At 43.4% G+C, this 12,391-nt stretch overlaps 1 pseudogene; it reads right to left on the bottom strand.

Moving 5' to 3' along the window:
* Positions 1 to 5,351: 5,351 nt before the first annotated feature.
* Positions 5,352 to 6,285, bottom strand: LOC115651570 (annotated as a pseudogene).
* Between the last annotated feature and the right edge of the window lie 6,106 nt (positions 6,286 to 12,391).

Raw genomic sequence — 12,391 nt, 5'->3', positions numbered from 1 at the left:
GGTGGGAATAGAGTGAAAGAATATGAAATAGTTAAAAAGCAAATCTCTAGAAAGGATGGGGACAGTTGTCAGGTGCTGTTTGTGAGACTCTAGGCTGACATGGCCATGGGCCCAGCAGAAGGGCCTTGCTAGTCTCCCCAGGGGTTCTTAAGCCTTAGGTGAGACACTGTGCACATAGACTGGTTTACTTCTGAGAATCCTTTTGCTCCCATGCTGCACTGTGTTTTTGCTGTTAAGATGAAACACAGATGTGTGGTGGTGTTTTTTTTAAGAAAGCTGGTCACTGTGTTAATTAATTATCACAGCTCCTGAAGGGAAGACTGGCAGGCCCCACAGCCAAATGGACCAGATGAGAAGCACCTGTAGATACACAGGAGGCGATAACCTAAGAGTGGGAGAGTATGGGAATTCCATCCCAGGACAGGGGAAGGTAAGAGGCCAAACATGTGAGGGAGTACACAAAATATTCTGAATACACAGATGAGACAGTACCAAAGAACACTGTGATGGCCACCAGGTGGAAGATGCAGGTGGAGGAGGCATTGTACCAGTCCTCCATGGATTTGGCCAAAGAGGGTTCAAGAGGCAGCTCAACAGTTAACTCTTGACGTGTCTCATGCTGGCTACATTGAATTAACCCAGAACAGCCTCACCACAGCAGCAACTGTGATAAAGCAGTGGGGGAAATAATGCGCATATGACTCCTGTGACATCTTCTGAGATCCTTCAGTGGATGAAATGTGCCAGAGAAATACATGGAAACCATATCTATCACTATCAAAATGGATCTTACCTAAGGGACAGATGAGCATTTAAGTTTATCCATCTTCCCATCACATGACATTTTAAAGCATCACTTTGAATCGTTTCCAAGGTATAAACAGAGAAACTATTAATGGCACAGATATATCCAAAAATGGGACATGTCATGTCATGTAACCGAGACAGGAAATTTCATTTTGCTGCCTTTACTGGCCCAAACCGAATTTAGCTCTTCAGATATTTGTACAAGATGGGTAAATAAAAATCATTTGGGAAATGGACAAGCTCAGAGAATTCCCTCACTCCACCCCCTTTAAGGGTTTCATTTGCATCATTGAAATCAGTGGGAGTTGTGCACTTAATCTTTAAGGCACACTGAGTCGAGCCCTAAATCATTACCATGTGTTACAGGTTTGACTGAGTTCAATAATGCCAAATGTCTAGGCTTAATCAACTTTTAGGAATAAAAGATTATTAGTAACAGATAAATGTGGTATAACAGAGAAAGAAAGACTACATATATTACCAACCCATCTGCATGGTAACAGTGCAGAGGTCAGACTGCCTTTAAATCTCAGCTTCACTCTGTCTCTACCTATACTAGAGTTGAGGGTTTTTTTTCTCTCTTACCTTTTGACATGTTATTGAATGTTTTTGCTAAGCTTTCACAGACTGGAAAGTAAACAGGACAACATGTATAACTAGTTTATTATCTATGCCGTGACCACTATATTTGAGAAGTTGACAAAACCTTAGAAGTATCCTCTACCAGTAAAAACTTGTCATAAAGCGCACGTTAGTGGGGTGTTAGCAAAATTATTTGTCTTGTCCTTGTTCTCTGAGATAACAATAGTTCACATCTGCCCTTGGCTAAATAGCATAACATATGTATATGTAGTTTTGGAAGAACTTAAGATGAATGCAATTCATACTTCTATAAAAATACATACTATTATATATAATACTGTATATGATATTGGCTAACACTATAAAACTAAGATAGATAGATAGATTGATGGTTGCAGGAGCCAAGCATAAGAGAATACCTAAAGGATCTCAGGTTGAATGTGTTTCTTTAGCCATGTTGAATTCCGCTGCTGTATACTGAGCAAGGGTCATGCAAAGATTACATCATCTAACAACAGTACAGTTTCAGCATCAATATAAAACATTCTTAATACAATGTACTATACCTATTCACTACTTTATTATTGTGGTTACATCACATCTCCTTTTTACTTGCACTTATAGCTGCAACAACAAACAAATTCCATGCTTTCATTAATATATTTTGTCTGCGTGAGTTGAATGCCTCTATTTTCTATTAGTTAGCAAAAGGCAATTTGCATTGCTTGTTCATGATTCTCTTACACAGGCTTTCCTATTTCCATATTTTTGTGTTATAAGAGCCAGCTGCACAAACATTGACAAAGTCCCCCATTTCTTCTCTGATCACTAAATGAGGCAGGAATAGTTATGTAAGAACATTGGGAGATTGGTTTGTCTATCGTGCCTCTGACTTGGCTGGATACACAATGGGGCCTGGCCTTCATCCAGTCAACCCATCACTCTATGCTATTGTAGCCCTTTCTGAACCTTTGAGTCTGCCAGTGCCCCTCATCCCTGATGTTCAGCTATTTTTACCACTCCAATCTCAGGTTCTAAGACATCTCTGAAGAAAAAAAAAAAGCATCTTAATCCCAATCCATTGACTTCTACTTGGTAACTACTTGGTTTGTCTATTGTGCCTCTGACCTGGCTGGACACAGAGTGGGACTGGCCTTCATCCAGTCAACACGTCTCTTGGAAATGGTCATTTGCCATGTGACATGGGTTCTGCTAGGGTAATTACTGATCAGGCCTGACCTAAGTCCGCTGTCGTGGTTATTCTTTCTTTAAGTCTTATGATCAAATCCTTCAAACAGTTGGTTGTGGGTTTTTTTGTTTTTTTGTTGTTGATTTTTGTTTTTTAAAGATTCTGCTCCCATTTTAGGCAAATATTTCTATTCTGGAAATCATTGAAGAGTGTGCTTAAATCCCCCAGAATTCAATGGGATTTAATCACGTGATCAATGTCAAGCATATACTTAATGGATTCACTAGATAGAGATGGGTGCGAGCACATACCTAAGGGCTTTCCAGAACTGGGGCCTTTATTTGTAAGAGCTCTAGTCTGGTAAAATGGAAAACTTTCCAGACTGGCAATACACCTCAAAAGAGGAGAAAGCTTTGAGTGTACATTTCGGAACAGATAGTACAACGTGTCCAGCAGCACCTACAATTGGAAGCAGATGTTCAGAGGTGCTGGGCTTTCAGTTGGACACCGCAATTAGGAAGCCCGAGTTATAGCAGTGATCAGCACCCAACACTGAGATAAATAGTGCAAGTCCCAAGTGAATAATTTAGGTCCCTAAGTGGGAGTGGAGACCTTTGGAAAATCCAGTCATTTGTTTGGGTTCTGAAAAGTTAGCTATTGGATACAGAGCTTTTTGGAAAAATCTGGGCAATAGGTTTTTTTTTTTAATGAAAGAAACATATTTGGTTATTCATATAAAGATAACGAAACAGAAAACTCACTTCTCCTTCTCGCTCCCATTTATTGATTAAACACCACGTCTAACATTTACACCAAGGAAAAACCTTCTTTTCTATGATCCTCCAAAGACCTCTTTCAACTCTGTTCACAGGGGTAGCCATATTAATCTGCTTCAGCAAACACAACCGGAGTCCTGTGGCACCTTAAACACTAATACATTTATTTGGGCATAAGCTTTCGTGAGCTGGAACCCACTTCATCAGCTTATGCCCAAATACATGTGTTAATCTTTAAGGTGCCACAGGACTCCATTTTTTTCACCTCCTGGTTCCTCAGGCTGCAGATCCAGGAGCTCAGCATGTGGATCACAAGGGTATAAAACACAGAGGTGATCCTGTCTTTTTCCATGAAGTACTTTGAGTTGGGCTGTGAATATATAAAAGAGCCTGTTTCATAGAAGATGGTGCTGGCCATCAGTTAGGGGGTGCAGGTGGAGAAGGCTTTGCTCCTGCCCTTCATGGGCTTGATCTATAGAAGAGTGACCACAATGTGCATGTAAGAGATGAGAATGATCAGGAAAGGAGATGTTACAGCCATAGCGGAATAGGTGAAATGAATAATGTCTGCAATGCAAGTGCCAGAGCAGTTCAGCTTCAGGCTGGGGGGTTCGTCACAGAAGAATTGATAAGGAAGTGCTATTTAATAAAACCTTGACTAACCTCAAGCCCAGTCCAGCCAAAATGGAGTGAGTACACAATAATCCAGGAAGAACTGACAGCTGTCTACAAAGCAGTCTGTCTCCTCTAAGAAGAAATCAACCACCTAAACAAATTTCAGCTCTAGATGTGTATACTAGGCCAAATTCTCAGCTGGATAACTCTGTGGAAGTAATTTACTTCGTATAATGAGGCTTAATTGGAAGGTTTCCCTTAGAAACTTTAGTGAAACAAACCACAGTCTATCTTTTAGGCAACCAAGCAACCATCAAGTATAAATTATATGTGGACGTCCATGATACAATAAGGGTTATTGCCAAGTAGGTAGAAGGTGGCACAGAATGGCCTGGCATTATAAAAGTGGGTTTAAAATGCTTCAGCTTGGCTCATTGGGGCAAGTCCTTTTCTGTAACTCAAATCCTGGAAGGAAAAGCCGGTACACACGACGAGAGTTCACCCAAATATTAAGTAGTTGAAAGGACTCAAAAGGTTCAAGATGTAGAGAGATTTAAAAAAAATAAAAATAAAAAAAAAGAATGCTTTTTTCAAGCACTCTCAATTTTAGGATTTGACTCAAGGCTTTTGAGCACCTGGGGATGGTAATGTGCCCTTAGCACAAACTGGTGCCTGACTGGGAGCTGATCTGCTGTGACCATCTGCGTACTCTCTGGGGTACCCTTCTTGGTGGTTGTTGGGTGCCCAGCTCTTTGGAAAATCCAGGGCTGCTGACAGAATTGCTGGGCCCCTGGGGAAACCGTGTGTGAGGGAGGCTCCAGGCCCCCGGAAGGGGCAGGGCCTCAGGCAGAAGGGGAGGGGCTGAGGACTAGTTCCCCTTCGAGATGCCTTGAGCGCTGCCTGGCCTGTGCTGCCTGGGGCTCCAGTGGTGATTACCACTGCCCCTTTTGCACCTACACCACACACATTCGCAGCTCTGGGTGCCCCACTCTCCTGCAGACCCGGCCAGTGATTAAATCACTGTGATTTAAAGTGGCAGGGATTCCTGGGCAGCCCGAGGCTTCCCTCCGCTACTAACACACCGCACTGCACAACTACTGTGACTTAAAAGTGGCAAGGAGCTTTCTGCCAGTACTACCCTGGCAGCAGCAGTGGCCCTGGGAGCTGTGGGCCCTTTTAAGTCACCAGAGCCCGTGGTATGCCTCCTATGCCTGCCCCTCTCCCCTCCGGTCAGTGGTCCTGGGAAAATCTGCCTTCCTATGTTCCTTTTCATGGAAGGTGCACACATTGGGTTATTCACAGAAATCAAGCTACAATCCAGAGAAATCACTCCCTGCCTTTTATTCCCTCTATTGAATTAAAACCATATCCAATATTTACATTTACAGAGAAAATACCTTCCTCTCTCTTATCCTCCTAAAGGCCTCTTTGACTTCTTTATTCCTCGGGCTGTAGATCAGGGGGTTCAGCATGGGGATCACCAGGGTATAAAACAGAGATGATTTTGTCCTGATCCATGGAAGACTTTGAACTAGGCTGTAAATACATGAAAGAGCCTATTCCGTAGAAGATGGTGATGGCTGTCAGGTGGGAGGCACAGGTGGAGAAGGCTTTGCGTTGGTCCTTAGCAGAGTTGATCCTTAGGATAGTGACCATGATGTATATATAGGAGATGAAGATAATCAGGATGGTGGTTGATACCAGCATCGTCGCACAGGTGAAATGAATAATGTCTGTGATGCAGGTCTCAGAGCAGGACAGCTTCATAAGAGGGGGCACATCGCAGAAGAAATGGTTGATATAAGCATCACAGAAGGACAAACGGAATATAAATGCAGTTTGCACCATTGAATTCAGACAGCTCATGAAGTACGACCCCAGCACCAACAGCACGCAGAACCGCTTGGACATGATGATGGTGTAGAGCAATGGGCTGCAGATAGCTGTGAAGCAATCATACGCCATCACACTCAACAGCCAGCATTCGCAAAAGATGGCAATGCTGAAGAAGAAAAATTGCACAGTGCATCCAGTGAATGAAATGACCTTGCTCCTTGCTGCAAAGGTCATCAGCGTGCTCGGAATTATGATGGTGGAGTAGCCAACATCTCAGAGGGCCAGGTTGCTGATGAAAAAGTACATAGGGGTGTGAAGTCGGGAGTCAATCCTGATTAAGGTGACCAAGGTGAGGTTCCCCCTTAGGATCAGCAAGTAGATCAACAGAAACACTACAAAGAGGATGATCTGCAGCTTCACGTTGTCTGTGAGTCCCAACAAGATGAACTCAGTCACCAGAGTGTGATTTCTCTCTCCCATTTATCCCAGATGCACTGTCTTTGGCAGGTTAGAAAAGTGAGGTGTACACTGAAAGAGGAGACAAATAAGGCCTGTAGTCAGTGCATAAGTCTGAAGATATTAAAACTATTAAATATACCCTATACTTCTCTGGGTCACTGTAGTGACTGGACCGTATCGAGATTTAAGAGTCTGCTACTGGCTTCAGGCTAAACAGGTGGGACTTTTAGTTCTGGCAGTAGAAGCTCATAGTCAGAGCCATAGTTCAATCTCCATGCCAACACTAAGTAACAGCCAACCCGGATTTGTCAAGAAGAAATCATGCCTACTCAACCTAATGTCCTTCTTTGACAGTGTAACCAGCCTAGAAGATGAGGTGAAGCAGTAGATATGATATACATTTTAGTAAGGCTTTCGACACAGTCGCACGTAACATTTTCATAAGCAAACAATTAAAAAAATAATGGTGAGATTAAAAAACTAGTTGCAATTAATTGCAGATTTAACAATAGAATACCATTTACTTTAATATCTTTTGATGTTTTCAACAATGTATTGATTTCAGTCACAATACAGAATACAAAGTGTATAGTACTCACTTCATGTTATTATTTTATTACAGATATTTGCACTATAAAAGATAAAACCGTATTTTTCAATTCACCTCATTCAAGTACTGTACTGCAATCTATTCTTCATTGTGAAAGAGCAACTGACAAATGTAAAATTGTTTTTACATGGCTTCACTCAAAAACAAAACAGAGTAAAACTTCAGAGCCTACAAGTCCACTCAGTCCTACTTCTTGTTCAGCCAATCACTAAGACAAACAAGTTTGTTTATATTTACAGGCGATAATGCTGCCTGCTTCTTATTTACAATGTCATCTGAAAGTGAGAACAGGCATTTACATGGCATTGTTGTAGCCAGTGTTGAAAGATATTTACATCCAGATATGCTAAACATTTGTATGTCCCTTCATGCTTCAACCACCATTCCAGGTTAGGTTAGTTTTTAAGGGGAAAAACTCTCTAATTCTAAGGATAGGTAAATATTGTCATAAGTCTCCAAGACAAGTTATAGAAAACCCAGAATCTGAGACCATAACTCACATCAAGAAGCTCTACCTTTGACCAATGAGAATCTTTGCATAACAAGCTTCTACTCAGTGTGAGAAAGGATATGACACATGGACACATACATTTCCTTCTCCAGAGCCCATTTGCAGTTCCCCATCCCAGTGGAAGAGTTCTCTGCCTGCACAAGGCACCAAACATACTAATTCCCAGATCCCTACGCTGGTCTCTCAGTGCGTGCCAGGTGCATGCACCAACCATGCATCTTTCCTGCACCCAACTATGATCCCAGAGCTGTGTTCTGTGCCATGCACTGACCGCACCTGGTCTGTGCACTATGCCGCACATTGAACGTGCCCTGAATGTACCTGTAGCATTGCAACTCAGCCGTTGTTGAACTTGTGCCATGCAGATCACATATCCAGTCCGTATCCCAGCACTGTGTGCATGTGCCACTCATCGAGCGTGCCCATTCCTGCTTCCTTAGTCTGCTCTCATTGATGCATGCTCAGCTCCCAGCTACAATCCCAGAGCTATGTACTATACCAGGCACAGTTCTCAGCTCTCCACTCCGTCCCGTGTGCTGGTGCTGTGCGTTGAGTGAATTTGTTCCTTGCGGCTGGCACAGACCCTGTTCATCATATTGAGTGCTGCCAGGCAGGCGTTCAGCGAGCCTATCCCAACAGAGAGGTGATTTATCCTGGCTGAGACTCTTACACTCGCCTCTCCGGTGTCATTTTCTGTGTGGCAACGATTTCCTCCCATATCCTCAAGGCTCTCCATCACCATCCAGGCATCATACCTCTGACCCAGCACTGCTCACCAAACTGTCCCACACCTACATGTTGGCAGATAGCTCTATGGTACTGGAGGGGGGGAATGTCTGTGGAGGGCTGGACATCCTCTAAAGTTACCATTCCTGTCCGTTGCTTCCTTGTGATCATAAACATTGAGCAGAAAGGCACCTGGAGAGCACCGAGGTGGACAGCACACAAAATACTGGAGTAAAGGGTTGAGACACACAGTCCTTTGGTTCTAGGAACAGCACCTGTGCCCTTAAGTCACCAAGGGAGCACACTGCTTAGTGTGTATCACTCACAAAGGAGCTGATCCTAGGACAGTCCAATGGTATATGGTTTCTAGCAGTCAGAGCCCTAGTTTTGTTCCCTAACTCTGTAGTTCTCAACAAGGAGTCTGGGGTAGGTTTCAGGGTTTACTCCAGGCATGGCTGGCATTAGACTCGCTAGGACCCAGGGCAGAAAGCCAAAGCCCCACCATACAGGACGGCAGCCCATGGCCCCAAGCCCCGGTACACAAGGCTGAAGTTGAAGCCTGAGCAATTTAGCTTTGCAGGACCAGCTGCGGTATAGGGCTTCAGGCAATTTTATCCCCTAATGCTGGCCCTGGCTTTTCTATGCAGAAATACAGTTGTTGTGGCACAGCTGGGCTCTGGAGTTTTTATGGCATGTTGCGGGACAGAATGATTCAGCAGAGCTGCTAAACTAACACTTAAATTAATGCAAAGAAGTAATGTGGTCTAGTGCATTAGGTACTGGGATGGGAGCCAGGAGACCTGGATTTTATTCCTAACTTTCACCTGCTGTAGGACCTTCAGGAAATCTATTTCGCTCTCTCTGCTGATACAGTGCTTGGCACAACAAGGTCACAGTCTCAATTAACTATACTGTTTGGTGCCCCCAGTCATGGAGCCAGCCTCACATTGTGCTACATGCTGGGGTTGGGCAGATGTATGAAATCTAAGATGCTCCAGGCAACATGAATCCCACTCAGCTTCTTACATAGAATTATGTATAAAAGTCATCAAAAGATGGGGAAAGATAGACTGCTATGAACCGGATAGTTGGGTTAAAGGAACAGCACTAAAGGGTCTGCAAGGCATCTTGTAAAGTCATGGGTTGGCAGGGCAATGAGCTGAAAGATTCCACAAATGAGAGGAAATGTTTATAGTTAAATCCATCCAAATGTGCTTTGATAGGTTAATGATTCGTGGGATATAGTATTCATGTTTCAAAGGATGTTGTTTATCTGGGAGTGCGGTCACTACATGGTAGCACGGGGACAAGTGGGTTGGAAGGCCTGAGCTTTACTATTATGGCTTCCACCTCCATCATCCTCTGGCATCCACCATGACACAATTGGTCCTTCATCGTCCTGATCCTGAAAAACATCCTCACCAGACAAAGTCAGAGAAAAGAAACCAGATGATATCACCATCTGGCCCTGCTTCAACTAAATTCTGAATACTTGGGATAGAAGACTTGTGTTCCCGCTGTCACACACTCCCTCATGTGACATTTTCCTTCCCCACCTTATATATCCTCTTTTCTATCCCTTTCCTTTTGCCTCTTTCTCATGAGCATCTGTCTCAGTCAACAGGTATATGACATCTCATTATTTTAAATAGAGTAGCCAGACACTCCAATTTAAACACTCTGGACTAGGTAAAACAGTAAAAAAAAAAAGTTTATTAATTACAATGAGATAGATGTTAAGTGAGTACAGGTAATGAGTCTTAGCAGTCACAAACTGTTGTAAGAAAAATAAAGATAAAATATTTACTAGTGCCTAACTTAATAAAATGTTAGATTCAAACAAAGTTTCTCACTACAGACTCCAACATATTACTGACCAAACTCTTCAGTCTGGATCCCTCCCCTTGAGTCCAGTGGCTGTTTTCTTTTATCTTCATAGGTGTGATGTCAGAGCTAGAAAGGGAGAGAGATGATGGGAGTCTTGGGGTGTCTTCTCCTTCTTTTTATAGTCCTGCCCCCCATTGAGAAGCATTTCCAGATGGGAGAAAGGTGACAAGCAGTCTGGTTAAGAAAGGAAACTCCATGCAGTTTCTTTGCTCAAATGTAGATTTCTGTTCCTTCCCACTTCCTCGTCAAAGAATAGCCACTTAGATGGTAATGGTCCATCAGCCTTGTTGACTCAGACTTGATGCCTGAGGCGTCAGCTTGCCTTTTGTCTTTGAGGAAGTGGTTTAGCTACTCCCCGGACTTATGTGGGAAACATGCTTGAGTCATGATTTCATCTTATGTACATAACTTTACATGTAATGGTGCCACGTGCATTTTGCCACGATATTGACCAGCAAACAATGTGTTTTTAAATACCACCTCACAAGGCAAACCTTGTACAAGCATTATAACAATACCGTGTAGCGTGTGACCATGGGTCTATTCTGTTAACATCCCATTCAGATGTATGGGGCAGGTAACTGCAGAACACACTGCTTTGGGAGCTATGTCAACCCATCCCAGCAGTGAGCTGTGTGTGGCAGGAATGAAGGAATTCAGCTGGCTTTCTCTCTTCAAAAGCACATACACCCTAGCTGCTGGGGTAAGTACTAGGGGGTGTCCTGCCACAGCCTGTTCATCTCTAGGGGCAAAGGAAACTCCTGATGCTCCCCAAGGGAGGGAGAAACAAACATGATGCTACTCCTGGGTGAGAAAATGCATTAGCCTTGCCTCTCTGGAAGGGGATGGCACCTTTGTCATCACCATTCCAAGTGGAGGGTGAGGTTACGGGGAACGGGGAGGGAACATGCTATGATCTGAGTAGGACCATAAATTGCCTTTAATTCTACTCTTATCACTTTGAAAAAAAAATTGAAATTATTTTTCAGTTTAAGAAGTTTAGTGGCATGAGCAAACACCCCCTGGTCCTCATCTCACACAAGTAAAGAGATGCACTGGGCAAGCACTGGCAGTGGGGAGCTTTAAGAGGTTATTTTCCGTTATAATATTTACATGGGAGGAAATGGTTGTGCTGGGATATCGGCAGTTATCTCGGGGAGATGGGAGAAGGCCGGGTGGGGGAGTCTATTAACAAAAACTGGAACTGGTCAAATGGGAAACGTTGTTCACAAAAAAAGTTTATCCCTTTTTTCCTGTGGGAAAAAATCCACCAGCTCTATTTAAAACTCAACCTGTGGCAGTCATTCAGCCACCTTCCCTGTGATTCCAAATACCGATACTTCCATTCCAGCAAAGATCTGTGTATTTGGGGGGTGGGAGAGGTACTGATTGTCCGTGTTTCTCATTGAGTAAAAGGCTAGAAGTCAGGAACTCCTCCATTGCCACTGACTGGCCATAACAACACTTTGCACTTATACGTATACAGAGATAATAAAAAAATAGGAGAGAAAAAATAATGTCATGCGGGCACCACCATGGTCTCAGTTCTTTTTCTTAGGGTTAGTCTACTCTAAAGCTGATAGGCGTAACATCCATCTCAGGTAGACATACCCCTTCTAGCTCTGATCCCATAGCCCGACAGCACAAGGGCTTATCCCTGATTACATGCCAAGAGTTTCAAATGAGATCATACTTGGGGTAGCTAACCTGTCCCGCCATTCGCACCACCACGGCTACACTTCTGTTTTTAGCATGCTAGCTTGATCAGAGCTAGAAGGGTTATGTCAATCCTAGCTGGAAATTACACCTCCAGAGCCACTATAAACATCCTCTTGGCATGCAAGTAAGTTTTGACTCTTGGGGGAACATGCGGTGTTGTCATCATATTTGGGTAAAGTAAGGCTTTGGTTGTAGAAGCAGCTTCAGGGGGAATGGGAGTTGTGTAAGTGGCAGGAGAGTTTGCTGTCTGCCTTGGCCTTTGATTAGAGATAATTCTTGAGGCAGAGTTGCTCCTTGGGCATCGGTGTTGGGATGAGATTCCTGGAATAAGAGATGGCTCTGCATGTTGTTTGATCATCTCATTTCAGGACTGACATGTGTGTGTGAATAGTGCAAGTTACCCTCAGAATACAGCCAGATTCTGCATCGTAGATTTAACTGCTACCAGGAAGCTGACCTGCAAGGCCCCAGACGTTGGCAGAGGGGCAACACTGGTTTCAGAATAAGGGGTAACAATGTTATTTTATTGTCCATTATTTATACTGAACCACAGGGGCTCTTAATGCCCAGACAAAAAGAAAGACAAGGTCACTGCTTTGAAGACCATACTATGGACAATAGTGACATCATGCAGAGTTAATTGATATATTGGAGCTGCCCTAATTTGCAACTTT

The sequence above is a fragment of the Gopherus evgoodei genome, chromosome 4, assembly GCF_007399415.2.
Source record: "Gopherus evgoodei ecotype Sinaloan lineage chromosome 4, rGopEvg1_v1.p, whole genome shotgun sequence".
Taxonomy (NCBI): domain Eukaryota; kingdom Metazoa; phylum Chordata; order Testudines; family Testudinidae; genus Gopherus; species Gopherus evgoodei.
This window is presented reverse-complemented; position numbering and strand designations above follow the sequence as displayed.